We start from the raw sequence: 26,686 nt of genomic DNA, 5'->3' as shown, positions 1-26,686 counted from the left end.
TGGATGTCGGGTGGGGGTGATGACGTCACGCCCGACGTGCACTGCGAGCGCCGCACGGAGGAGGAGACCAGGGAGGGAGTTGGATCGCCAGCTGACCGTAAGGTAAGTATTTTCTTCTTTTTTTTTTCAGGATTTTTTTTTGTGCGCTGCCTCTGACTGGCCCCCTGGGCTGCAGGGCTCCCGGGCACCTGCCCATTGTGCCCAATGGGAGAGACGGCCCTGCATGCGCACTGCTGTTCCCGTTGTCTAGTAGGAAATGTAGTAGGTAGTAGGAACTCTTCTCCAATCAGCGCGGCGATAACACAGCCAGCAACAGCACTCACTCCTCGCTTGCAGCCTTCCCTCCTGGACCCGCTCTGCAGTCCTTGCTTTCTGATCTGGCTGCAGGCTTCCCCACGGCATCATTAAGGTCCCCAACGTGCACTCTTTTTTGCAGCATTCGCTCCATAAGACGCACACACTTTTCCCCCCACTTTTTGGGGGGGAAAAAGTGCGTTTTATGGAGCGAAAAATACGGTATATATATATATATATATATATATAAAATATAATATATATATATATATTATATGAACACACACAAACCGATCTGGCTGGTGCTTGCAACAAATTGCAATGCAGCTATGTAAGACAGCACCTTATGTTCTCAGCTGCCAGTTACGTCTTCTCCAGCTCCTCACGCCTATGATCCAATCTGGCAGTAGTTGACAGGCATTCAGTGTAACGAATCAGCTCCGCCATCTTCCCAGCCAATGAGGTGCTGAATTTTTCACCCACCCAGTCAGCACTAAAGATGCCTTTACTGCTAACCAATCACCAGCGACTGAGTTTTTTTCCTACCCAATTAGAAACAGCTGCGTGGAGGCGGGTCAGTAATTGTATTGGACAAACACAATAATGCTCCTTTGTGTTACAACAGTTATTGGGAGGCTCAGGCGAAGATTTGGGAGATTATCCTAATTTCCCAGGAAGTCTTCTAATATTCCGGGAGAGTGGGCGACTATGCTGAATATGTGACCCAATATAAGGACTCCCATTGTTTAGAGTTAGGTCCACTCTATTAACAGGAGTGCCTTGATGTGACAATCACCAGTCGTAACCCAGTGGAATATTTGGCGAAATTAAAGAAAACCCCATTGCACACTTCCCAACATTTGGGCAGGCATCAGCACAAGGGGCTTGTCCATGTCACAATGTGGGTGTGGCCACATCCGTGGGGGTGCACCTAGCACTTTTGATACCTTAGGTTGCTCCATTCTCTCCTTTCCTCCCAACACCTTCATTGCTGCGCAGCGCGCACGGCACCAGTTCACCGCTGCTCGGCCATGCAAAGCAGCAGTGAAAGACAATACTTCCCAACTTTCTCGCTGATCGGGGAAAAAGCTACCACATATTGAGAGCCCTAAATCGGGACTGTCTAGCCTAAATCGGGATGGTTGTAAGGTATTCTATCGAAGGGCAAATCCAATAAATATGCCTCTAGCTCCACACAGATAATGAAATAAAACAAGTTAATAAAGTACATACTCACCAACATCTCCACAGTATATGGTGTGTAATACACTATCTGAACCTTGGAACAGTGACCACTGTAGCACGATGAGAACTAAACTATCAGTACAGTCCTGACGTCAAATGCCAGACGCTGATGGTCAACGCTTTGTGCATTTTTAGCATTTGAGGTCAGTACTATTGATTGATGACTACACTGAGGTCTGTAGATGTTGTGTTCACGTTGGGCTCTACAACCACCCATAAGTACTCTAATACCATCTATTATGCCTTCATCTATTATAACCTTGATCTAATTGCATTTGACTTTTAGCTGATTGACTAATTATCTGAGTGCAGTGTTTATGGTGTGCCACCTGTGTGGATACAAAGACCTTCATCAAGATTGACACCATCATTTGTGTGGTATATAAATAGTACTACTACAGTCATGGCCAAAAGTTTTGAGAATGACACGAATATTATTTTTCACAAAGTCTGCTGCCTCAGTTTTTTATGATGGCAATTTGCATATACTTCAGAATGTCATGAAGAGTGATCAGATGAATTGCAATTAATTTCAAAGTCTCTCTTTGCCATGACAATGAACTTTATCCCAAAAACAACATTTATACTGCATTTCAGCCCTGCCACAAAAAGACCAGCTGACATCAGGTCAGTGATTCTCTCTTTAACACAGGTGAGATTGTTGATGAGGACAAGGCTGGAAACCACTCCGTCATGCTGATTCAGTTAGAATAACAGGCTGGAAGCTTCAAAAGGAGGGTGGTGCTTGAAATCATTATTCTTCCTCTGTTAACCATGGTTACCTGCAAGGAAACACGTGCAGTCATTATTGCTTTGCAGAAAAATGGCTTCACAGGCAAGGATATTGTTGCTAGTAAGATTGCACCTAAATCAATCATTTATCAAATCATCAAGAACTTCAAGGAGAGAGGTTCAATAGTTGTGAAGAAGGCTTCAGGGCACCCAAGAACATCCAGCAAGTGCCAGGACAGTCTTCTAAAGTTAATTCAACTGTGGAATCGGGGCACCACCAGTGCAGAGCCTGCAAAAGGTACAGGGATTGGACTGCTGAGGACTGGGGTAGTCATTTTCTCTGATGAAACCCCTTTCAGATTGTTTGGGGCATCTGGCAAAACGCTTGTCCTTAGAAGGAAAGGTGAGTGCTACCATCAGTCCTGTGTCATGCCAACAGTAAAGCATCCTGAAACCATTGATGTGTGAGGTTGTTTCTCATCCAAGGGAGTGGGCTCACTCACAATTTTGCCTTCAGAACACAGCCATGAATAAAGAATGGTACCAAAACATCCTCCAACAGCAACTTCTCCCAACCATTCAAGAACAGTTTGGTGATGAACAATGCCTTTTCCAGCATGATGCATCACCTTGCCATAAGGCAAAAGTGATAACTAGGTGGCTCGGGGATTAAAACATCAAAATTTTGGGTCCATGGCCAGGAAACTCCCCAGACCTTAATCCCAGTGCCGTAACTAGACATTTCAGTGCCCTGGGCGAGACAGGGCACCGGCGCCCCCCATCAAAGTGGGAGTGACATTTGCCAAGTGGGTGTGGCCAACCTAATGTGGGGGTGTGGCTAGCACTTTAAAGAATTCTGCTACACATATTTGCAAATGCATGATATATATATCTATCAGAGCCGGATTTACACCTCATGGGGCCCTAGGCAAGATATTGGTTTGCCCCCCCCCCCTTCACACACACAGTGGCCCCTCACACACACACACAGTGGCCCCTCACACACACATAATACACACACACACACACACAGTGGCCCCTCACACACACATAATACCAGGGGCGGATTGGGAACTTAAAGTGGCCCTGGAAAAATTCTGAAAGTGGCCTCATGTAGGCGGGACCAATAAATGGTAGGCGGGGCAAATTGTAGGCGGAGTTAGCACTCCATTAGCTCGAGCCACATTGGTTTTTATACAAGGCAAATGCAATACGCTATGGTAAGCAGAGTCCGTCTATCACAGTTGACGAAGCTAACACACAAGTAGGCAAAGCATTGCACATGTAGGTGGAGCAGTCACAAGTAGACAGTCAACACACCAGTGGATGGTGTATACACATTAGTTATGTAAGTGGAGCAGCTTAATCCAGCAGCAGGGAGTTCACAGGGTTAGCATTAATGTAATAATAGTTGGGTCACCCACCGGATCAAAAAGTCTCAGTAACAATATCAAATTAAAAAAATAAAAAGTAAATCACACTGCTTCTGCATACCTGTATGCAAAACTGTAGCATGTCGAAACCATGCTGGTGTGTGCCTTAACCCCGAAGAAGAGGTTCCAACCTCCCAATGTCCTCTATTCCTCCCAATCCCCTCTTCTTGGAGTTAGGGATTTCAAAGATAAAAACCACATACTTTTAAATAAAACTGTGATTACTTATACACACAAGCATGAACAATTAAAACATTTTTCTTTTTCAGATTAAATTAAAATACTCCCATGGATGCATCATACATATTGAATTGCAAGGTTTATACTGTTCTGCATGATAATTTAGCCAGTATTAGTGATACAAATACAATATAAACAGCCTCCTAGTGACCGCCATACAAAATAAACATCATCCTAGGGATCGCCATACAATACAAAGAGCATCCTAGTGACCGCCATACAATACATAAGTGAATTCTAGTGACCATCATACAATGCAAAGAGTATACTAGCAAACGTCATGCAATAGAGAGAGCATTCTTGTGTCAGCCATACAATGCAGAGGGCATTCTTGTGTCTGCAATACAGAGAGCATCTTAATGACACTATATAAAGTGCCCTGTGTGTCTGCCCCTGTATGAGTGCCGCCCTGTGTGTCTGCCCCTGGTATGAGTGCCGCCCTGTGTGTCTGCCCCTGGTATGAGTGCCGCCCTGTGTGTCTGCCCCTGTATGAGTGCCGCCCTGTGTGTCTGCCCCTGGTATGAGTGCCGCCCTGTGTGTCTGCCCCTGTATGAGTGCGCCCTGTGTGTCTGCCCCTGTATGAGTGCGCCCTGTGTGTCTGCCCCTGTATGAGTGCGCCCTGTGTGTCTGCCCCTGTATGAGTGCGCCCTGTGTGTCTGCCCCTGTATGAGTGCGCCCTGTGTGTCTGCCCCTGTATGAGTGCGCCCTGTGTGTCTGCCCCTGTATGAGTGCGCCCTGTGTGTCTGCCCCTGTATGAGTGCGCCCTGTGTGTCTGCCCCTGTATGAGTGCGCCCTGTGTGTCTGCCCCTGTATGAGTGCCGCCCTGTGTGTCTGCCCCTGTATGAGTGCGCCCTGTGTGTCTGCCCCTGTATGAGTGCCGCCCTGTGTGTCTGCCCCTGTATGAGTGCGCCCTGTGTGTCTGCCCCTGTATGAGTGCCGCCCTGTGTGTCTGCCCCTGTATGAGTGCCGCCCTGTGTGTCTGCCCCTGTATGAGTGCGCCCTGTGTGTCTGTCCCTGTATGAGTGCCGCCCTGTGTGTCTGCCCCTGTATGAGTGCCGCCCTGTGTGTCTGCCCCTGTATGAGTGCGCCCTGTGTGTCTGCCCCTGTATGAGTGCCGCCCTGTGTGTCTGCCCCTGTATGAGTGCCGCCCTGTGTGTCTGCCCCTGTATGAGTGCGCCCTGTGTGTCTGCCCCTGTATGAGTGCCGCCCTGTGTGTCTGCCCCTGTATGAGTGCCGCCCTGTGTGTCTGCCCCTGTATGAGTGCGCCCTGTGTGTCTGCCCCTGTATGAGTGCCGCCCTGTGTGTCTGCCCCTGTATGAGTGCCGCCCTGTGTGTCTGCCCCTGTATGAGTGCGCCCTGTGTGTCTGCCCCTGTATGAGTGCCGCCCTGTGTGTCTGCCCCTGTATGAGTGCCGCCCTGTGTGTCTGCCCCTGTATGAGTGCGCCCTGTGTGTCTGTCCCTGTATGAGTGCCGCCCTGTGTGTCTGCCCCTGTATGAGTGCCGCCCTGTGTGTCTGCCCCTGTATGAGTGCGCCCTGTGTGTCTGCCCCTGTATGAGTGCCGCCCTGTGTGTCTGCCCCTGTATGAGTGCCGCCCTGTGTGTCTGCCCCTGTATGAGTGCGCCCTGTGTGTCTGCCCCTGTATGAGTGCCGCCCTGTGTGTCTGCCCCTGTATGAGTGCCGCCCTGTGTGTCTGCCCCTGTATGAGTGCGCCCTGTGTGTCTGCCCCTGTATGAGTGCCGCCCTGTGTGTCTGCCCCTGTATGAGTGCCGCCCTGTGTGTCTGCCCCTGTATGAGTGCGCCCTGTGTGTCTGCCCCTGTATGAGTGCCGCCCTGTGTGTCTGCCCCTGTATGAGTGCCGCCCTGTGTGTCTGCCCCTGTATGAGTGCCGCCCTGTGTGTCTGCCCCTGTATGAGTGCGCCCTGTGTGTCTGCCCCTGTATGAGTGCCGCCCTGTGTGTCTGCCCCTGTATGAGTGCGCCCTGTGTGTTTACTCATCAACTATATGTTGAAGTACAGGACTAACAATTATTTTATTGAGGTAGAGAGAGCATAAAAGTCTGTATCTGCAACAGTTTGTGTAGTGACAATATTGGGGGGGTTTTTTTCTTCACTTATCAAGTGATTACTTAAGCTGACACTGAATATTCAGAGAGGAAGTAGAGGTTTGTATATAATCTGCATTTATAGTGTACATATGGTGCTAGTGAATATGTGATTCTGTGAGTGTTAAAATACCTGCTATTTACTGCACAACTTCTTCATGTGAGTCAGTCAGGAAGTCAGAGGAGCTGTCCTCCACTCATCCCACCCCCCTGCGCTGTCACATTGGATCTGCAGCTGCGGTGATGTCATCACAGATGGACGCATAGCTCTCTCCCAGTCAGCAATAGGATTTGATCCTTCCATCACCACCTACCCCCCCCCCCCCCCCCCCCCGCTCAAGTGCCAACCTCCCTCCCTTCTTACTCTACACCCCTCCCCCCCCCCGCACGAGTCGCGGGGGGGTGCCGCGAGTCGGGGGAGGGGCCAAAAAAAATATTATTTTTTTTTCCCTTTTAATGTGCCACAAAGGGGAGAGTAGCGGGCGGCTGCTGCGCCCTCTCGGGCTTGCGCCCTGGGCGACGGCACCGCCCGCACCACCCTAGTTACGGCTCTGCTTAATCCCATTGAGAACTTGTGGTCAATCCTCTGGAGGTGGGTGGACAAACAAAAACCCATAAATTCTGACAAACTCCAAGCATTGATTTAGGCAAGAATGGGCGGCCATCAGTCAGTATGTGGCCCAGAACTTTATTGACAGCATGCCGGGGCAAATTACAGAGGTCTTCAAAAAGAAGAGTTAACACTGCAGATATTGACTCTTTGCATAAACTTAATGTAATTGTCAAAGCCTTCGACACTTATGAAATGCTTGTAATTTTACTTCAGTATACCATAGCAACATCTGACTAAAAGGTCTAAAAACACTGAAGCAGCAAACCTTGTGAAAACCAATATTTGTGTCATTCTCAAACGTTTTGGCCATGACTGTACACACTGCGGGATCCTTTCAAAGGAGTACTGCAATGTAGAGGTCATAATATAAACCTCACCCTATAAGTAGCCCATGCACTCCTACACTCAGCCAAAACAGAGCCCCCTTTCTGACTATAGGAATGCACACTGGAGGGCAGGGGGCAGGTGTGTAATTATGATGATGGAGCAAGGGAGGGGGGGAAAGGGGAATAAAAAAATATTTTTGGTGGGATTACTGGTACTTTATACATATATATCACACATTAAAGTATTTCCTTTCATGATAGGCTGTCAATACTTTTTCCTGTTGCTCTGATGTTGAAAGATGGACCCCACAAAAGAAGAGGCGTTCATGTAAAAAGACAAAGCTCTGAAGGATAAATGACGGGGAATAATATAATATCAGATAAAAATAAACCAAAGTCAACGTATACTGCATTCCTTCAGCCCTATGCGGCTCCCCCACTATATGGATGTAAGCAGAGCAGACTTTTTTTCATTCTGGGCTTTTACCGCCAGCAAAGCTTAAAGGTCTCAGATCTTTCCACGAGAGCTCCTCTCATTATTCATACAATTAGCATGTTCCGTGCGTGCAGAGACTCTTTTGTCGGCAGCAAGAGACCATAGAGAAACAATGAGCGTAGAGAAGTTTAACCCCTGGACTCCTGTCAGATGCTAATGAGTGTGAGACGTGCGGCTCGGAGCTTGGGCAGCACAATCTTTGTTGAAATTGCAAACATGGATCACAGGTGTCCTGGTTTTAAGAGCAGATTCACATCCAAGGTTTCTCATCTGGAGCCTGTGGTCATTTTGCAATATATGATACAATCAGGACAACTATAGGAGTTATAGATGAAGTGTTTGGGAAAAATGCCAGTTGCAGGGGTCCTGCACAAAATCTAATTTCTCTCCAATACTAAGCATGTACTGAGTATGTAAGGTAGTGCAGTGCAGTACTGAGAGGCACAGGACGAAAAATTATATCCCAGTTAAGTCATATTTGCCTACTCACCAATTTTGGGGAGTTCTCACAGACTGCTGGGAGAATTGCCCATCCTCCCTGATCCAACCTGTCCTTCTTCTAAAGAAGGCCGGATGGGACTATTATAACACGATATGTGTCAACAGCCTCGCCGTTCGGGTCCTGACGACGTGATTCGCATCACCAAGGCCCCGCTGCGCTATTCCTCTATCGCATCATTGTGCAGTGGGGCAGGAGAGTGGTGATGCAAATTGCGTCATCGAGCCCCTCCCACTTGCCCATTGGACTTCCCCTCTGGGATCTCCGGGAGGGGTGGTCCCAAAAGTAGGATAACAGGGGCAAATGCAGGATTTGTAGAGGGGGGGGGTTTCCATACCACGCCACCAGTGGGCGTGACACGCATGCATGGGGGCGTGGCTATAACGTTAGACAGTGCTTGGCTGCTCTCCAACTCTTCCTATCCCCATAATATACATGGGCAATGCTGTGTGCACTACTGTTAGGTGCACGCAGCTCTCAATTTTCAAGCAGAGCCATGTGAAGCGGGGGCAGGGTCCAGCCACATCAATAATACAGTGCCCCAGACTTGGAGGGGGTTTCCAGGCACTAGGAAACCCTCCCCCCTCGGTTTGCCTATGGATAATATGAGTTCAGTATACAATGACACGAACACCACAGGACCTCAAATCATACTTGCCAACTCTCCTGGAATGTCCGGGAGACTCCCGAATTCCGGGTAGGACTACCAGGAGAGCTGGCAATTCTTTAGCAACTTCCTAGTGAAGTTGGTAGATTTTGAGCCTCCATGATGCGATTCTTTGCTAATTTTGCCCCCCCCATGGTAAAATGACGCGTTTTCATCATTACGTCACGGGGGTGGGGTGAAAATGATGCGATTCACAGAGCCCAGCCCCCTCGCACCCACCCACCCCCTCTCTGAGACTCCCGGAGGCCAACCTGGAAAGGTTGGCGACTATGCATCAAATAATATCATTATTGTTTATATATCGCCACCATATTACACAGCTCTGTACAAAGAATATGTAATCATTCACTGTCTCCCACAGGCCCTGTGAAATAAATTGGAACTTACAGTCTAAAATCTCTACTAAACAGTCACACAAACTAGGGTCCATTTTGTCAGCAGCCAATTAATCTACCAGTATGTTTATGGAATGTGGGAGGAAACTCACAGAAACAGAGAAAGAATGTCAAATAGCATCACAGTGAGGGGCATAGGGCAACAAATATTATCACAGTGCAGTTTAGAAGTGTCACAGACCACACATTCCCGTGTTAATTTCAGTGGGCCCCTTTCAGGAGCTGTTTTCTAGTTGTGTATTACTGCAAAATGTTAAGTATAGAACTTCATGTTTCAATAATGTGACAGGGGAAGTGAGGTCGCATTTTTAGCAGTGTTCCTTGCCTCACAGAAGGACCCACAGCCATTTTAACTTGGCAAAAACACCTGATTTTTGCAACAGCGCTGAGCTGGGTAATCAGGTCCTATACTTGCATTGTGTCACCATGGCCCCGCCCCCTGCTATGAAATGCAAAAATGAATGTAATTGCATAGCAGGGGGTGGGGCTTAACGGCGTAATAGCGTCATTAAGCCCTGCCTCCTCAAGGGTCCGGGAGGACTCCCCAAAATTCGGGAGACTCACAGAAATTCCAGGAGAGTAATTTAGCATGACTCTGCCTAATGTACCAAACGAACTTCAAACACACAAAAAGTGCAAAATGTTATAAAGGGAGTCCTGAGCTAAACTGTGCAGTATTTTAGAATGAAAAGAAGTGGTTCTAAAGTGGTTGCGAATTGATGTGACAGCTACACTTTTGCACTCTTCAGATTTTCCCCAACATCCCACAAATTTTACTTTTCATAGGTGTGTGCTAAAATTCTGCGCCACTTTACCTGAATCCCGTCATATGCGCCACAGCCAGTACCTGCAGTCCATTGATGCACATCCTGGTCCTCTGCTTCCATGTTGCCCACCACTTCATTAGGTCAATAGAGTTTCCAATAAAAAAAAGGTACTGTAACTGCAGCCATGAGTACATCAGCTCATTATATATATATATATATATATATATATATATATATATATATATATATATATATATATATAATTATCAGCATCCTTGTGTCCCATTATACTGTAAACACCACCCAGACAGCCATGCCCTTTAATGATAGAAGTTATAAACAGCTTACCAGCATCAATTCTATTGTTAAATAAAATATTGTTATAAACATTGTTTGCAAAAGAGTACTGAACATGCCTGCACTCCTTTAATTTTGTTGAATAAGATGGACATTGTATTAGGTCAGTGTTGGCTAACCTGTGACACTCCAGGTGTTGTGAAACTACAAGTCCCAGCATATCCTTCCAGCAATAAGCTGTTGTATATTGGCAAAGCATGCTGGGACTTGTAGTTTCACAACACCTGAAGTGTCACAGGTTAGCCAACACTGTATTAGGTCAATGACATTGCATCATTTAATGCTTGCCAACATGTGAAAACTTTCCTCAGAGGCACTTTGCTGTTGGGAAGTTGTATCTGTACATTTAATATAATACTACACTGACTTTTAAATGCATTTTAATTCATAAGCATAGAGGACACAAACAGTTGCTGAGAACTGCACCCATGAATCAAGAGAAGTAGTACTGTGCAACTTATACATACTAACTGAGCATACTATGAACACGTGACAAACCTAAGCTAAACCAATTGCAGCTCTGAACTAGCCACGCCCACAAGATAGTGTCATCGCGTTGTGCTCCGCCTACTTTGATCACCTGTCTGTCTCATCATTGGGAGGCTTAGATGTCAGTCAAATTCATGGCTGGGTCTGACTTGATGCCCCAGACAAAAATGGCCACCAGGTATTTGAATTTATTGCACACTAAATATATTTAGTATTTATTGCACACTATATATATATTGCCACAAATAATGGCTGTTGCACTAGGGAAGTTAGTTCTCCTGTGTACAATGTGTTTGATATTTGTTATTAGTAATAAGGTTAATATATATTACTCACTGATTTGGGCTTTCCTATTGCAGTCAACCTAGTAGACTGTAACAAACCACATAATCTCTGCATGTATAACAATATGTAGTATGATTTTTTTTAAGCTGCTATATGCTTAAATAATGTGCCTTTTTCTGCATATCTGTGTGATGCCAGGTAATTTAATATAATTACGTTTTGAATAATACACTATTAAATGAAATTATTATTTTAACCCAGTGTGGGGTCAGATTTGCGTTACCTAACCTAATGAGTATTTGGTGCTTGTTAATTATACGGTCAGTGCTGGGCCACTTTCTATTTGAACAGCTGTTGATTTGAAAAGCTGGCGTTACAGTTGCGCCCTGTATAATTAGCAAGTACTGAATATTTTTAGTTTGTAAGTGGAAAGGGGAGAGAAACTCCATTGCATCAGTGTGTCACAAGGCAGGTGTTGGTCTCTAATATGGTTAAATTATTTTGGGCCACAGTGTGCTTACATGGATAGTGATGCCCTGTAGAGAATACGGCCTGGCCAGAAGTTGTTCTGGCCATGTAAACTGGCACTGAAGTTAGCACACTGGTCACTTTTACTTATTTGAATAGATAACTACTATTTTTAAAGGATTGAATGAGTTGTAGCCACTGATCTTAATTTAAATTAAATAAAAAGATTCACAGCGAATATAGAATTTGTTTCTCCCTTATTTATCCTTGAAATGTATGGGAAGTTGCCACATAGCTATAACTGGTCATATAAAAATGCAAACCAAAATGCATGAGCACACTTTAAGAATATACTGAGCACAAACCAAAATTGTTCCCACTAGTCTAGAGCTACTACTGCAGGTGGATCTGTATGTGTTTGGCTGGCCTGGCTGGAGTTCAAGTGTTTTGACAACTCTCCTCATGTAGATGCTACATGATGAAGCTTCTTAGGATCTGAGGTTGTATTGGACTTGGGGGGGGGTCTATAGGACGAAGTCTGTTTTACACCAACCCTGCACAGGTGGAGAAATCAGGTTATTTTACTGGGAGAAAAGGGCTGTGCTCTTGCACATATAACTAGTGAGGCCTCCCTTAATGCCCCACCCCACCTTTAAATAATCCCATTTTGCTAAAAGTAATCAAATTTTTTATATTCTATGTGGGTGCAAGACTAGACACTTGTCCCCTTAATTCATACTTTTTGCAAGGTGGTCTTGACAAAATTTGGCCTGTCCTTGGGGAACATAATTGCTTGCCAGCTATATTCTAAATGACACTTGGGAGGCATATACAGTATATAGTTTTGTTTTGGAGAGTTAGCGTCTGTGCAGTGTATTAGTATGTAGAAAATATGTTATTATGACCCTTGGGTCTGCTTGTGTAAGGTGCACTGTGGTGATGTCACAAAACCAAGAGAAAATATTGGATTCTAAAATGTTCTAGGCCAGGAATTCATCCTTCAGTTCTCCACAGTTAGGGATTTAGTAGTACTGTGCAAACAATACTAAAGATACATCCACAAAGGGAAGCTATGAATTTTGCATGACATGGTTTTGTCAGTCTGTATGTATGCTCAAATAGCTGTAAAAAAAAATAATGTACCGGCTCACTTGTTTTCAAACTAATATCTTCAGGCTCACCGACTGAGCTTATTCTGTTGCTCTCCTCACAGGGGACACAAATACAGGCATAGGGAGGATGCATAGTGCACACGATGGGCATCCCAGAGTAAAAACACCCAATGATGTATTGTACATGGTGAAGGAGTTTGGTACTGTCACTTTCACTCCCCTGTATCAAAGATGGAAACAAATTTATAACCAAGGAATAATTCAGTAATCTCTCATTGTCATATGGTCATTGGGGGGCTGTACCATTAGCATTAGTGGGATTTAATTTACACAGAGGAAAGAGCATGTCAGCTGTCTCTAAGCATTATTGTTTTTCTCAATAATACAGCAAAACTGCATATCCCAATGTAGAGACTATGTGCATATAATGCGGGTTATTCCTGTGCAGGAGGTTGTGTGCATGTAATGTGGGTTATCCCCGTGCAGGAGGTTGTGTGCATGTAATGCGGGTTATCCCCGTGCAGGAGGTTGTGTGCATGTAATGTGGGTTATTCCTGTGCAGGAGGTTGTGTGCATGTAATGTGGGTTATCCCCGTGCAGGAGGTTGTGTGCATGTGATGCGGGTTATCCCCGTGCAGGAGGTTGTGTGCATGTGATGCGGGTTATCACCGTGCAGGAGTGATGTGCATATAATGCAGGTTATCACCGTGCAGGAGGTTGTGTGCATGTAATGTGGGTTATCCCCGTGCAGGAGGTTGTGTGCATGTGATGCGGGTTATTCCTGTGCAGGAGGTTGTGTGCATGTAATGTGGGTTATCCCCGTGCAGGAGGTTGTGTGCATGTGATGCGGGTTATCCCCGTGCAGGAGGTTGTGTGCATGTGATGCGGGTTATTCCTGTGCAGGAGGTTGTGTGCATGTAATGTGGGTTATCCCCGTGCAGGAGGTTGTGTGCATGTGATGTGGGTTATCCCCGTGCAGGAGGTTGTGTGCATGTGATGCGGGTTATCCCCGTGCAGGAGGTTGTGTGCATGTGATGCGGGTTATCACCGTGCAGGAGTGATGTGCATGTAATGCGGGTTATCACCGTGCAGGAGTGATGTGCATGTGATGCGGGTTATCCCCGTGCAGGAGTGATGTGCATGTGATGCGGGTTATCCCCGTGCAGGAGGTTGTGTGCATGTGATGCGGGTTATCCCCGTGCAGGAGGTTGTGTGCATGTGATGCGGGTTATCCCCGTGCAGGAGGTTGTGTGCATGTAATGTGGGTTATCCCCGTGCAGGAGGTTGTGTGCATGTGATGCGGGTTATCCCCGTGCAGGAGTGATGTGCATGTGATGCGGGTTATCCCCGTGCAGGAGTGATGTGCATGTGATGTGGGTTATCCCCGTGCAGGAGGTTGTGTGCATGTGATGCGGGTTATCCCCGTGCAGGAGTGATGTGCATGTGATGTGGGTTATCCCCGTGCAGGAGGTTGTGTGCATGTGATGCGGGTTATCCCCGTGCAGGAGGTTGTGTGCATGTAATGCCGGTTATCACCGTGCAGGAGGTTGTGTGCATGTAATGCGGGTTATCCCCGTGCAGGAGGTTGTGTGCATGTGATGCGGGTTATCACCGTGCAGGAGGTTGTGTGCATGTGATGCGGGTTATCTCTCTGCAGGAGGTTGTGTGCATGTGATGCGGGTTATCTCTCTGCAGGAGGTTGTGTGCATGTAATGTGGGTTATTCCTGTGCAGGAGGTTGTGTGCATGTGATGTGGGTTATCCCCGTGCAGGAGGTTGTGTGCATGTGATGCGGGTTATCCCCGTGCAGGAGGTTGTGTGCATGTAATGCCGGTTATCACCGTGCAGGAGGTTGTGTGCATGTAATGCGGGTTATCCCCGTGCAGGAGGTTGTGTGCATGTGATGCGGGTTATCACCGTGCAGGAGGTTGTGTGCATGTAATGTGGGTTATCTCTCTGCAGGAGGTTGTGTGCATGTGATGCGGGTTATCCCCGTGCAGGAGGTTGTGTGCATGTGATGCGGGTTATCCCCGTGCAGGAGGTTGTGTGCATGTGATGCGGGTTATCCCCGTGCAGGAGGTTGTGTGCATGTAATGTGGGTTATTCCTGTGCAGGAGGTTGTGTGCATGTGATGCGGGTTATCACCGTGCAGGAGGTTGTGTGCATGTGATGTGGGTTATCCCCGTGCAGGAGGTTGTGTGCATGTGATGCGGGTTATCCCCGTGCAGGAGTGATGTGCATGTGATGCGGGTTATCCCCGTGCAGGAGTGATGTGCATGTGATGCGGGTTATCCCCGTGCAGGAGTGATGTGCATGTGATGCGGGTTATCCCCGTGCAGGAGGTTGTGTGCATGTAATGTGGGTTATCCCCGTGCAGGAGGTTGTGTGCATGTGATGCGGGTTATCCCCGTGCAGGAGTGATGTGCATGTGATGCGGGTTATCCCCGTGCAGGAGGTTGTGTGCATGTGATGCGGGTTATCCCCGTGCAGGAGGTTGTGTGCATGTGATGCCGGTTATCACCGTGCAGGAGGTTGTGTGCATGTAATGCGGGTTATCCCCGTGCAGGAGGTTGTGTGCATGTGATGCGGGTTATCACCGTGCAGGAGGTTGTGTGCATGTGATGCGGGTTATCACCGTGCAGGAGGTTGTGTGCATGTGATGCCGGTTATCACCGTGCAGGAGGTTGTGTGCATGTGATGCGGGTTATCACCGTGCAGGAGGTTGTGTGCATGTGATGCGGGTTATCACCGTGCAGGAGGTTGTGTGCATGTGATGCGGGTTATCCCCGTGCAGGAGGTTGTGTGCATGTGATGCGGGTTATCACCGTGCAGGAGGTTGTGTGCATGTGATGCGGGTTATCCCCGTGCAGGAGGTTGTGTGCATGTGATGCGGGTTATCACCGTGCAGGAGGTTGTGTGCATGTGATGCGGGTTATCCCCGTGCAGGAGGTTGTGTGCATGTGATGCGGGTTATCACCGTGCAGGAGGTTGTGTGCATGTGATGCGGGTTATCACCGTGCAGGAGGTTGTGTGCATGTGATGTGGGTTATCCCCGTGCAGGAGTGATGTGCATGTGATGCCGGTTATCACCGTGCAGGAGGTTGTGTGCATGTGATGCGGGTTATCCCCGTGCAGGAGGTTGTGTGCATGTGATGCGGGTTATCCCCGTGCAGGAGGTTGTGTGCATGTGATGCGGGTTATCACCGTGCAGGAGGTTGTGTGCATGTGATGTGGGTTATCCCCGTGCAGGAGGTTGTGTGCATGTGATGCGGGTTATCACCGTGCAGGAGTGATGTGCATGTGATGCCGGTTATCACCGTGCAGGAGGTTGTGTGCATGTGATGCGGGTTATCCCCGTGCAGGAGGTTGTGTGCATGTGATGCGGGTTATCCCCGTGCAGGAGGTTGTGTGCATGTGATGCGGGTTATCCCCGTGCAGGAGGTTGTGTGCATGTGATGCGGGTTATCCCCGTGCAGGAGGTTGTGTGCATGTGATGCGGGTTATCCCCGTGCAGGAGGTTGTGTGCATGTGATGCCGGTTATCCCCGTGCAGGAGTGATGTGCATGTGATGCGGGTTATCACCGTGCAGGAGGTTGTGTGCATGTGATGCGGGTTATCCCCGTGCAGGAGGTTGTGTGCATGTGATGCGGGTTATCCCCGTGCAGGAGGTTGTGTACATGTAATGTGGGTTATCCCCGTGCAGGAGGTTGTGTACATGTGATGCGGGTTATCCCCGTGCAGGAGGTTGTGTGCATGTGATGCGGGTTATCCCCGTGCAGGAGGTTGTGTGCATGTGATGTGGGTTATCCCCGTGCAGGAGGTTGTGTGCATGTGATGCGGGTTATCACCGTGCAGGAGGTTGTGTGCATGTGATGCGGGTTATCACCGTGCAGGAGGTTGTGTGCATGTGATGCCGGTTATCACCGTGCAGGAGGTTGTGTGCATGTAATGCGGGTTATCCCCGTGCAGGAGGTTGTGTGCATGTGATGCGGGTTATCACCGTGCAGGAGGTTGTGTGCATGTGATGCGGGTTATCCCCGTGCAGGAGGTTGTGTGCATGTGATGCGGGTTATCCCCGTGCAGGAGGTTGTGTGCATGTGATGCGGGTTATCCCCGTGCAGGAGGTTGTGTGCATGTGATGCGGGTTATCCCCGTGCAGGAGGTTGTGTGCATGTGATGCGGGTTATCCCCGTGCAGGAGGTTGTGTGCATGTGATGTGGGTTATCCCCGTGCAGGAGGTTGTGTGCATGTGATGCGGGTTATCACCGTGCAGGAGGTTGTGTGCATGTGATGCGGGTTATCACCGTGCAGGAGGTTGTGTGCATGTGATGCCGGTTATCACCGTGCAGGAGGTTGTGTGCATGTGATGCGGGTTATCACCGTGCAGGAGGTTGTGTGCATGTGATGCCGGTTATCCCCGTGCAGGAGTGATGTGCATGTAATGCGGGTTATCCCTGTGCAGGAGTGATGTGCATGTAATGCTGGTTATTCCCGTGCACCAGGTTGTGCGCATGTGATGCGGGTTATCTCTATGCAGGAGTTTTATGTGCGTGTGATGCAGGATATATCAGTGCAGGGGTTTATGTGCGTGTGATGCAGGATATATCAGTGCAGGGGTTTATGTGCGTGTGATGCAGGATATATCAGTGCAGGGGTCAATGTGCGTGTGATGCAGGATATCTCGGTGTGGGGGTCAATGTGCATGTGATGCAGGATATAAGGTTGTTGGTAAGCTAGTTATGTCTGAGGTCTATAATGACATTCCCTTGGTTCTTGGAGGTGATTCCAGCGCTACGGGCAGCCATGCAGATTATATGAATCCTGCAGTCTAATTAGTGCTGTCTGTTTGACTTTCCTCTCGGATATATAAGCTAATTGGCTGGAAGCTCATGGATGTGGCAGTTCTCATGAGTCAGTACAGTTGACGATGCTGCTGTGTGCAGAGTCAGCAGCCACTTAGGATTGCCTTTACATCTTTGTAGAGACATGTCCGCTTTTTAACACTGTAGATTGCCCATTCATTAACTTAACCAGCTAGCTTTCAGCAGCTTCCTGGTCTTGAGACCAACCTGGTAATTTAATTAGATTGAATAATAGTGTAGCTAACTTGTGTCCTTCTGTCAGACTCGGTGATTGGCCTTCCTTCTATTTTGAATGGGGGCCGTTAGTTGGTCATGGAGGAACTTTGCGTTTGTTCCAAAACGGTTTGTTATTCACCATACAAGATTCAATTATTTTATTTTGTGCAAAGTGAGTTTTGTGAATTAGTCATTTTGTCTATATAATTACGCATAAAACTACACTTGATTAGTTCTTGTGCAGCAAAATAAATAATATAAAACCCATCCGTAAAATCAAGCTTTTGCTGTGATTTCTTTGCAGGAAAATAAATGTATTTTGTTGTAAATTAATTTTGTAACCCATTACAAAACGTGACACGTTATTTGTGTTTCGTACAAAACAATTTTGCATGCAACAAAATGTATTCTGTGCTACAAATTAGATCTTGTTTGGTAGAAAATGAGTGTCACAGCACGGTGGCTCAGTGGTTAGCACCTCTGCCTCACAGCACTGGGGTCATGAGTTCAATTCCCGACCATGCCATGACCTTATCTGTGTTTGTGTGGGTTTCCTCTTGGTGCTCCGGTTTCCTCCAATACTCCAAAAACATACTGGTAGGTTAATTGGCTGCTAACAAATTGACCCTAGTCTGTCTGTGTATGTGTGTGTGTGTATGTTAGGGAATTTAGACTATAAGCCCCAATGGGGCAGGGACTGATGTGAGTGAGTTCTCTGTACAGCGCTGCGGAATTAGTGGCGCTATATAAATAAATGATGATGATTATGATTAACAAAGTAAAGAAAAAAACACAATTTTGCTAGTTACAAAATGCTGTATTTACCGTAAAAACTATTTTCTGCATATTACATGTGATCTTGTGCTGAGTGCAAGTTTGAAAAGTAAAATGCTTTTACTACCCTGATGTGTTTTTATAGTATCATAAATTCATACAAACTGGCAGCTCTGCATTGGATAAACCATTCATTATTACTAGATACGTTCAGCAAAGGCAGAGTTGCAGTAGGCATCATCTTGCCACATTTTCTTCATGCATGTTCGCCATCGTACAAGAAAACAAACCTGACACATCTAAAATACTCATGCTGCATTGCATTGTTTGATATGCATGCCTACCACCCTTACTATTAAGACATACAGCAAACAACCTGCATGTAACCTACGCCCCCCCCCCCCCCACACACACACACACACACACATCTCCAACCTCATAGACACTCCCACTCCACTCTGCCAATGACCGTCTCCTAAGCTCCTCCCCACCTTCAGGATTTCTCCAGCGCTGCTCCCAAACTCTGGAACGCAATCCCACGGTAGACTATCCACCAGTCTTCAACCATGCCCTTAAAACCCATCTTTCCATTGACGCCTATTAGCCTTCCTCCTTACTCTCCTGCCTCCACCTTCCCTACTCAGTTTCACCCTCTCTGTGTCCACTCATCCCCCCTGGAACGTAAGCTCTTTAAGAGCAGGAGCCCCTCTTTTAGTGTTTTCCTCAATTGTGTAATTTTGAGGGCTGTATTTATATAATTTTCTACTTGTTGTTTTGTCATTTTGTTGTATGTGCTAGACCCCTATATACGGTGTTGTGGTGACTTATAAATAAAAGATAATAATTGGAATGATTGTAGACATGCAATATATGTGCACACAATAAGACTTTCCTCTGGTCTACAAACCTTCAAGTGTTCTCTGAAAACCCACCTCTTCAGGCAAGCTTATAATATTCCTCAACCACCATCTTAACCTCACACAAGACAACAAGCTTCTGACCCCCTGACCGACAATGCTGTGTGACTGATCATATAGCATACATCTCACTTCTTACCTTTGCAATCTGGCTGGACCGAAATGCAATATGTAGCACTTAACCTCATTTATGCAAACTCCCATTGTCCCATAGATTGTAAGCTTGCGGGCAGGGCCTTCTTACCTCTTTGTCTGTATTAAACCAGTATTGTTTATTACTGTGTTTGGCCCCAATTGTAAAGCGCCATGAAATTTGCTGGCGCTTTATAAATAAATGATGATGTATATCACATATGTCATGATCTCCAATTAAATCAATTCTTCATTATTGATTAGAAGTAAAACAATTGTCAATTCATTAAATTTTCAAAACAGCTACATTGTTACCTTGCAGTTAGTTAACATGCACGGCAAATGTTTGCATAGTAAAAACTGCAGACGGGCAGAGTACATGTGAATTTGCTGCAATACAGTAATTTGTGTTTCGAGAATCATGGCTGCATAGTAACAGCACAACCATACAGCTGGTATACTTTGTTTTTAATGGCTGACCTAATTGTAAACTGAATCTGCAGCTCCCATTTATGGAAATGAAATAAAGAAAATTGGCATAGAGAAAGTGTAATTATGGGATAATTATGTGATTGTGATTATGGAATACACTAATACCACCACTGCAGGAAGTAAACATGCAATAGGGAACAAGCGGATTATTTCATGTCATTCTCTAGAGACAGAATTCGCATATTGTCAGCAGCCTGTAGAAAACTGGACAAGGGACATCAGGCTTCTCTGCATAATCACCAGTTGAACTGCAATTTTGATTGGCGTCTTGGAGTGATTGCCATATCCTTCGCACACAACTCGTTTTCTAACTATTCTGTAAACTAAATCCCTAATAATTTAATAGATACAAGTGAGTATGAATAATAAACCAAGGAACAATATTGTTTTTGTAGGTCTCTAATTAGTGTTTCAATAGTGTTCTCTAGTTAGCAAGCAGGATTTATTTTTTTTAGGGGGAAAGGGGGGTTGGTTAAACTTTCAGATGCAACTGACTGTGCAGAGACAAAATATTCTGCTACAAAATACATATAGGTCGCAAAATAATGATTTCTATTTTGTGCATACTACTTTCTCATAGCTCTCTCTGGAAGAGGGGCGTGACTGGAGGGCAAGAGGGGGCGTGACGTGGCTAAACGCTTAATTTTGGCCACGCCCCCGCGACGTGAATGCAATTTTGACACGGGGGGGGGGTAACCCGCATCACAGTATGTTTTTGGAGTGTGGGAGGAAACCGGAGCACCTGAAGGAAACCCACGCAAACACGGGGAGAACATACAAGCTCCTCACAGATAAGGCCATGGTCGGGAATTGTACACATGACCCCAGTGCTGTAAGGCAGAAGTGCTAACCACTACGCAATGCGAAAAAGAAACTGACCTCCTAGATTCACATCATCATCATCATCAAGATTTATTTATATAGCGCCAGCAGATTCCGTAGCGCTTTACAATTGGGAACAAACAGTAATAATACAATACTGGGTAATACAGACAGACAGAGAGGTAAGAGGGCCCTGCTCGCAGGCTTACAATCTATGGGACAATGGTTTGATACACAAGGGTAAGTGCCACAACATATTGAATATTTGTCCAGCTAGAATGCAAAGGTTTCGAAGTATTTAGTGGGCTGTATGCTCATTCACACTACTATGTTGGTCAGAGGGCTGTTGTCTTGTGTTAGCTGTGTAGAGGGTGGTAATAGGGTAATCTAGGGAGATTAAGAGGGTGGTAGAGGAATATTATAAGCTTGTCTGAAGAGGTGGGTTTTCAGAGAACGCTTGAAGGTTTGAAGACTAGAGGAAAGTCTTATTGTGCGAGGGAGGGAATTTTATAAATTGGGTGCAGCCCGAAAAAGTCCTGTAACCGAGAATGGAAGGATGTGATGAGAGTGTAAGAGAGACGCAGATCTTGTGCAGAAGAGAGGCATTGAGTTGGGAGATATTTTGAGACAAATGAGGAGATGTATGTTCGTGCAATTTGTGTATCATCCGCACAGAAATGATACTGAAATCCAAAGTTGCTTATTAGTTTTTCAAGAGAAGTGGTGTAGATAGAGAATAGCAGAGGGCCTAGGACTGAGCCTTGTGGTACTCCAACTGATAAAGGAAGCAGAGTGGAGGTTGTTCCAGAGAAATTAACTTTGAAAGCTAGGTAGGATGAGAACCAGGATAGAACAGTGTCTTGAAGACCTAGGGATTGTAGCGTCTGTATGAGGAGAGAGTGGTCAACAGTGTCAAATGCAGCAGAGAGATCCAGGAGAACTAGAAGAGAGTAATCACCTTTAGTTTTAGCTGTGATCAAATCATTGACAACCTTGGTCAGCGCAGTCTCTGTTGAGTGCCGAGAGCAAAAGCCTGACTGAAGAGGATCCAATAGGTTGTTTGCAGAAAGGAAACGTGTGAGGCAAGTGTAGGCAATTCTAACATATTCTTTTTCCAACCCCTTATAACAAGTCTTATGAAGAAATGTTTCGTAATGTAAACCCAACTCAACAGCTTAAACAACAACGCTGCACTACTACACTACTACAATGGAAGCCCCATCATTCTACAAGATTGACCCTCAAATGGCTGAAGCCCACAAGAGGCTTACCAGAAGCCCACATTAGGCTAGCAAGCTCTTGACAATGTTCTCCGATAATGAGGATGGGCTCTGCAGTCCCTCTGGATCCAATTCTGGCATCAGCTCTTGGATCGAGAAAGAGCATCCCTGGCAAGGACCCAAATGTTATATTCAAGATTGCACAACGTGCCATAAAAAAACAGTGATTTAAGATATGAAAGACCGATAATACATGTTGCCAAGGTAAGATCATCAGTCCAAAAATAAATTCTGTAATTCCTTATGCATTCACCCAATATCAGTGTAACAAAATTGGTGGGCTTCTCCAATCCCTTCATGGCAAGAGATAAACTGCTGCAAAATTCCCTACACATAAGCACTAAGCTGCATGCAAACACCAGAAGACTCAACAGAGAACGTATCTTCTGCAAAGTAACCTTAACCACACGAAACCCTTCAATCAACCTGAGCAGCTTAGACAACTTGTCCTGGAGCAGTGTAAATTCATTGGGAACAGCATCTATCTTGATGCTTAAACTTGATAAAACCTTCACTGGATCCTTTTGTCTTTTCAGTGAAAATCCCACTCCAAACCTCTGCATGGAAAAAACGAATGGAATCAAGTGAAAACTGGCATTGACCACTGTCCCCAGGCTCAGCAAATAAGAAGTCATCCAAATGAAAATCAATTGAACGCAAACCTGTCTCATACCTCGCAAAGCATTTAAGGGAAGAAATAAAAACCGTGTTTAGACCAGCTTTTACACATTTTGGTTTGACTGCCCAATAATATGTAGATTCTGGGACAATATATATTTAATCTGATTTCATAAATTCTTAGTATTCATTTACCAAGGACCCTATGATTAATTTACTGTGAAAATCAACCAATTAGGACTCCAAATAGCTAGCGGCTGGAATAAAGCGTCACAACCATGCTAGTCTGCCGTTATTAATAGAAGTTGGCATGCGGCCTTCATTGAGTGCATAACAAGTCTCCTTCATGATATTTGACAAATTTCTCAAAGTCTACGACCCGTGGTACCTCAATTACAACAGTAACCTCCCAGGAATGTTATAACCTCCCCCTTATCAGATTCATAAATCTCCAGTTTTGCTTCCTTCCACTGTTACGCTTTAGTTTCCCGAGACCCACTTTTTATCACTAGTTGCAGAGATATCAGGACTACCGATTCCCCCTCCTCTTCTTATCCTCTCCACAAATCATTGTCTTTATCCAATGTTAGTGGTGCACTATCCCCCTTTTGGCTTTTCACCTAACTTACACGACCTAAAACAAAACAAACAAAACAGTAATTTTATTTTGCATAGTGTACTGTCGCGATCTACCTCTGGCTGCAGTACAGCATTTCTCCTGTGGTGCTCCTGTGCCTATACCAGATCCTGCCTGCAAGGGGTTAACATCTCTTCATTGGAATTGGATCCTAATCACCTGTGTTTGGCCTTTATAAGCCTCCAGGAAACTGGGCCAGTTCATCCTTTGTCTTTGCTGCTCATCTCTTTGAGAAACTCCTGTGATCTGGTCCTGTTTGTTCCCTGGTATCTGACTTCTGCTTGTTCCATCGTCCTGCACCGTTTCATGTGACCCAGACTCCGGCTCTGCTTGACCTTGCTCTTGTCTGCTCCCTGACATTGTTGTAGACATTCTGGCTTCTGACCCTGGCTTGCCTAAACATCCTCCTGTCTGATTCTCCTGTGGATCATTCTGTGTCCTCAGCTCCACTGCTAATCCTGGTAATTCTGGCATCCTGTGCCTGCAATCATCCTATTGTGCCTGGTCTCTAGCTCTTCTGCTGAACCTGGTAATCCTGGTGTCCTGTGCCTGCAGTCATCTTATTGTGCTTGGTGTTCTGCGTCTCCAACTTCAAGGCTAAACCTGGTATTACTGCTGTCCTGTGCATTCACTTCAACCGTTGTACTTGGGAACCTGCATCTCGAGCTTCTGAGCTAAACCTGGTATATCCTGATAACAGCATCTGTAGTTTACCCTTAGTATCTGGTATCCAGCGTCTCCAGCTTTCAAGCTAAACCTGGTAATACTGCTGCCCTGTGTCTGCACTCCACCCATTTTACCTGCTACTCCTATGGACTATTGTTTGTTGTTTTACCATTGACTGCATTTAGTTATACTTGTGTGATCTGTGTTTAAATAAAGACTTGTTTCATTTCACAACTACTCTCTGTGGTATTCCTACTGGGAATCCTGACATGTTCTAATTGATCATATCACCAAAGGTTTATGTTTGTTCATACAGTATACTGACGATAACCCCAATAGACTGGCCATGGGATCGTATGCCTGTTTGTGTTAGCTTTCTATTTTTTATTTTTTTTATGACACCTTATATTTGACATTTGTATTACAAATTATATATTTATTATGATCAATGTATTATTTTTTGCTGTTTTAAATAAAAATATTTTAAAAAAAACCTGCAAACAACCATGTTGAGGAATCAATGCGAAGAATTGAAAGATCCATGGCTCCATGACGACTAAGATCACTGAAGTTCCCACAACTGCTTGCCTCTTTAGCTTTCTTTAAGCACCTGAGAGCCAAGTGAGACCTTCAAAGAAACTAGTACTCCTATCTAAACTTACAGAGGCCGTAAGATCTAGTGTCCCTTATGAACAAGCATTCGACCACTGAGCCTTTGGTAGATAATGCTCAGCGTCCAGTCGCTGAGGACTGAAAGTGCCTCACACAACCTAGGACTGTATCCGACTACAAAAAGTTTATGGAATCTTCGGTTCTCCTTCCTCACTCTAGGAACACCTGCAGGCGAGGAGTGTGCAACAGACTGCTGGAAGCCGCAAACCAGTTTCATTGGAAAAATTGTAGGAAGTGGATTATTTGTGTCTCCTCCGTATGCACCGTCAGGGAGCATGACTGCTGGGACTATCGGAGCTACAGGAATTCCCATCAGAAAAATGCTACTGCATCCTCCGATGACCGGTCCAGGAAGGATGTCTGTCACTTGGGGCTCTTACCAGCTGGTTAGACTTTTTTCCTTACTTTCTCCAGCAAAATAGTGATGCTGCTGCCTACTTTAGCCTTGGGAAGATATATCCGAACGGAGGGAACTCCTCCTATGATAGCAATCACCTATGCTTTGCTGACTCCCCTTTCCAGACTTGCTAACCTCATTATTTGCCTGCGTATGGATGTCGCCAGATGCTGGTTTACGAGCAGCTCAGTGCTGTTAAATTCAGCTACCTTTTATAAATTCATGCTGCACTTCCTTACAACACCGATCGGCAGGCGGAGCTGCACTTACCACTGCCAGCCCAACTACTAACAACTGCAGTCGGAATTTGAGAGGCGTTCCGGCCAGCAGGTGAGAAGTGATTGCTGGGGGAGCTGCAGAAACCGATGTTGGGACCGCCAGATGTTGCCTGGCTACAGAGGATGGGGACTGGCTATATCTAGACAGCAATAGGCCACTCTCCACCATCAGAGGACTGAGGAGCCCACTACACTTGGGAGTTCAGTTCCCACAGCATTCGGTAAAGCCACCCTCCCTAACTGCCCTTTTCCTATTTTGTCCATCATTGCAGCACCTACACTAACTATAACCCACCACAAGGCTACCATTACACCAACAGGGACTGTAATGACATTGTATTCAAATGCATATACTCTAATATGGAGCTGGTCCCCCTTTTGCAGTGATAACAGCTTCCACTCTTCTTGGAAGGCTTTCCACAAGATGTTGGAGTGTTTCTTTGGGAATTTGTGCCCATTCATTCTGTAGAGCATTTATGAGGTCTGGCACCGATGTTGGATAAGAAGGCCTGGCTCGCAATCTCCGTTCCAGTTCATCCCAAAGGTGTTCAATGGGGTTGAGGTCAGGGCTCTGTGCGGGCCAGTCAAGTTCTTCCACACCGAACTCCTCAAACCATGTCTTTGTAGTCCTTGCTTTGTGCACAGCAACACAGTCCTGTTGGAATAGAAAAGGGCCTTCCCCTAACTATTGCCACAAAGTTGGAAGCATTGTCCAAAATTACTTTGTATGCTGAAGCATTAAGATTGCTCTTCACTGGAGATAAGGGGCCTAGCCCAAACCCTGAGAAACAGCCCCATAACATTATCCCTCCTCCACCAAACTTCACAGTTGGCATAATGCAGTCAGGCAGGTAACGTTCTCCTGGCATCCACCAAACCCAGACTCGCCCATCTGACTGCCAAACACACTGTCACTCCACAGAACACGTTCCCACTGCTCCACAGTCCAGTGTCTGTGTGCTTTACACCACTCCATCCGATGCTTGGCATTGGCCTTAGAGATGTGAGGCTTGTTTGAAGCTGCTCGGCCATGGAAACCTGTCCATTTAGCTTCTGCCGCACAGTTTTTGTGCTTACATTAATGCCAGTGGAAGTTCGGAACTCTTCAGCTATGAAATCAGCAGAGCGTTGGTGACTTTTATGCACCATGCGTGTTGGCAGTTGCTGAGCCCGCTCTGTGATTTTACGTGGTCTTCCGCTTCGTGGCTGAGTTGCTGTTGTTCCTAAACGCTCTCACTTTCTAAGAATATCACAGTTGATCGTAGAATATCCAGCAGGGATGAAATGTCACGAATCGTCTTATTGCAAAGGTGTGGCATCCTATTACAGTATCACAAATATTTGCAAATGGAAACTGCATAACCAGGTGTTTGATTGTATACACATCTGGAAACGGGTTCATAT

General features: G+C 46.1%; 1 protein-coding gene across 2 annotated transcripts in view; it reads left to right on the top strand.

The window, feature by feature from the left end:
- The window catches only part of FIBCD1 (fibrinogen C domain containing 1), a 202,172-nt gene that overhangs the window by 59,510 nt on the left and 115,976 nt on the right, over positions 1–26,686 (top strand). Inside the window, exon 1 of one of the 2 annotated variants that reach the window (XM_075185240.1) lies at positions 10,568–10,833. The exons of the other annotated variant lie outside the window; for it this stretch is intronic. The gene's annotated coding sequence lies outside the window, so the exon portion shown is untranslated. Of the gene's footprint in view, positions 1–10,567; positions 10,834–26,686 lie in introns of those variants that run through there. 2 annotated transcript variants of the gene reach the window in all.

Source organism: Mixophyes fleayi, chromosome 9 (genome assembly GCF_038048845.1).
Source record: "Mixophyes fleayi isolate aMixFle1 chromosome 9, aMixFle1.hap1, whole genome shotgun sequence".
NCBI classification, from domain to species: domain Eukaryota; kingdom Metazoa; phylum Chordata; class Amphibia; order Anura; family Limnodynastidae; genus Mixophyes; species Mixophyes fleayi.
Note: the sequence above shows the minus strand (reverse complement) of the source record. Positions and strands in the feature narration are given on the sequence as shown.